The 2,779-nt window shown below is 34.5% G+C and overlaps 1 pseudogene; it reads left to right on the top strand.

Annotated features, from left to right (window-relative positions):
- The first annotated feature begins 797 nt into the window (after nucleotides 1–797).
- On the top strand, nucleotides 798–1,127 carry LOC126008215 (uncharacterized; annotated as a pseudogene).
- Nucleotides 1,128–2,779: the final 1,652 nt, after the last annotated feature.

The following is a 2,779-nucleotide window of genomic DNA, read 5'->3' as shown; positions in this document are numbered from 1 at the left end:
AAAACTTGGGACTGAAAGAGTAAGTTTAAAATGTATTAAACTTTGTGCCTAAAATGTTCAATAAGAAAATACTTGGTTAGTTATCTTTACAGGAATTCTATAGCTCTAAGTAGCTTTTTTTCTTCTATAGTTCTAAGTAGCTTTTTTTTTTTTTTTTGAGTACCCCGGCAGTACTCAGGGGTTACTCCTGGCTTTACACTCTGAAATGGCTCCTGGCAGGCTTGTGGAACCATATGGGATGCCGGGATTCGAACCACTGTCCTTCTGCATGCAAGGCAAACTCCCTACCTCTATGTTATCTCTCTGGTCCCAGTTCTAAGTAGCTTTATAGTGGATACTATAGCTATACAATTCTTTGAAAATATAAAATTTAATAATTTTAATTTCATCTATTTAAAGGTTCTAGAAAGGATTAGTGAATTGGAGTATTTAGTAAGGAGCAATAAAAATCTTATGGCACAGACTACAAATGACAAGAAAGTTGTGGAGTGTCTTGGGCACTTTGCTGATGGCAGAGATATAGAATGTTTGTGTACAATACAAACAATAAAAATTCAAAACAAAAACATTATTGAAACTGTGTACCTCAAGTGTTATGGGTCACAAATATCTATTAATTTTTGATAAGATATGATATAGCTGGGGGGCAAAGGAGGAGCAGTATGGAATGCATGCTGGGAACAGGGGTGAAGGGAGGACAACATTGGTGGTGGCAATGCCCCTGATTCAATGTCACTATGCACCTAAAATAGTACTGTGAATGATTTGTAATCCACTTTGGTCAAAATAAAAGTTATAAGACTATACTTTCAGGGATCATTTTTATAGTATGTAACTATGTTACATAGTTTATATATATATATATATATATATATATATATATATATATATATATATATATATATATATATATATATATATATATATATATATATATATATGTTATATAGTATGAAACTACGTTTCTCCGATCGTGTGTAGAGCTCTCGACGCCACGAGGAGGAGGGAGGAGCCAGAGTGTCCTCTCCTGAACGTGAAGCCAGCTCTAGCTGTTGCTTCTGCGACTGCCCTTTGCCATTGATGATCGTTCTTCCTTTCCTTTGGAAGGATTAGAGGGTCTGAGTGGTAAAAAAAAATAATAATAAAATAAAAATTATTAATAAAAAGAAATATGGGTCAAACTAAATAAGCTTATAGGTTACTAAAGGAAAACTAATAAAAGTAGATAAATCAAATAAAAAAGATATGATATAACGAGTAATAGAGGTGGTATCTGTCGTCCCCTTAAAAGGAAATTGGGCATACAATTACTCTTTAATAGGTATTTAATAGGTGCATTGATTTAGAGATTTAGTAGATTCAGTGAGGTCACAATGTTAACTCTATTAAAATCTCTTTGTTAAGGGGCCTGATAGTACTGCAGTAGTGTGTTTGCCTTGCACATGGCTGACTCAGAAAGAACCTTAGTTAGATCCCTAGTGCCCCATATGGTTCCCCAAGCCAGGAGCGATTTCTGAGCACATAGCCAGGATTAAACCCTGAACATCACCAGGTGTGACCCAAAAACAAAAACAAAACAAAAAATATTTTATTGTCAAGACTTTGCTCCAATAAGATACATTAGATTAGGGTGGGAAGAATGGGTCACAATCAACAGTGCTCAGGGCTTCTGACTCTGTGTTCAAGCAAACTTATTACAGTGTTCAGGGAATCAAATGGGATGTTAAGGATATAATTTGGATCAACCATTTGTAATGCAATTTACCTACTTACTGATATCTCTACAACCCACATGCTATATTAGGTTACGAAAGAGATCATGTACTATTTCTTAAGATACATATTAGGATGCCTTATTATTAGTGAACTGCACAAATCAACATTATCTAGACAACACATATCTATGTAATAGTCATGCTCAAAGCAGCTTCTCTTTCAACAATTGCTTACAAAAAGAAAGAAAGCAGACCATTAAAATGTTCAATATATAGTAGTGATTATTTTTCTCCGGAACACTAAATTATTAAGATAGGTAAGAAATAAAAATAAATGGAAAGTTATCAAAGATATTATTTATGATAGAGTGCTGAGAAAATGTCTGACTGACAATTTGCCCATTATGGGAGAAAATAACCATGTAAAGGAAAAATGGATAAGAGTAAAACCTTGAAGTTGAAGTTTCCTTGGAGTGCAGGGAGAGAGAAAAGAGGTCAGTTTCTGCAGGAGGGAAGTGAAAAGAAATGAGTTGAGAAGTAGCCAGGGTCTTTGGGTTATTTCAAGAGTTATGGTAGCAATTAAGGGGTTGCAGGAAGGAGGGCAACATAATCTGATTTGAGTTCAAAGGAATCATTGACTTTTGAGTCTAGGATGTACATTACTGGGGCAAAATTATAAGCTCAATGTAATAGTCCAAAGAAGACAAGATGGTGCCCTGGACCAATATAGTGGTAAATGTAGTTTCTACAAATCGTGCCCTCTAATATATTTTTAAGTTTAATATCTCAGAATTTGCCTAGGAACTTACTAATATGTATGGAACAAAAAGAAGAAAATAATTTTATTTGTGTGAAAGTGTGACATTCTTTTTTATTATTATTTACTTTTATTGTTTTATTTTTTTAATATTTTTTATTTAAACACCTTGGTTACAAACATGATTGTGGTTGGGTTTCAGTCAGATCAGATGACACCCCCCATCACCAGTGCAACATTCCCATCATCAATGACCCAAATATCCCTCCTCCCCTTCCTGCTCCTACCTAAACTCCAGACAGGCTTT

The sequence above is a fragment of the Suncus etruscus genome, chromosome 4 (assembly GCF_024139225.1).
Source record: "Suncus etruscus isolate mSunEtr1 chromosome 4, mSunEtr1.pri.cur, whole genome shotgun sequence".
In the NCBI taxonomy this organism is placed as follows: domain Eukaryota; kingdom Metazoa; phylum Chordata; class Mammalia; order Eulipotyphla; family Soricidae; genus Suncus; species Suncus etruscus.
This window is presented reverse-complemented; position numbering and strand designations above follow the sequence as displayed.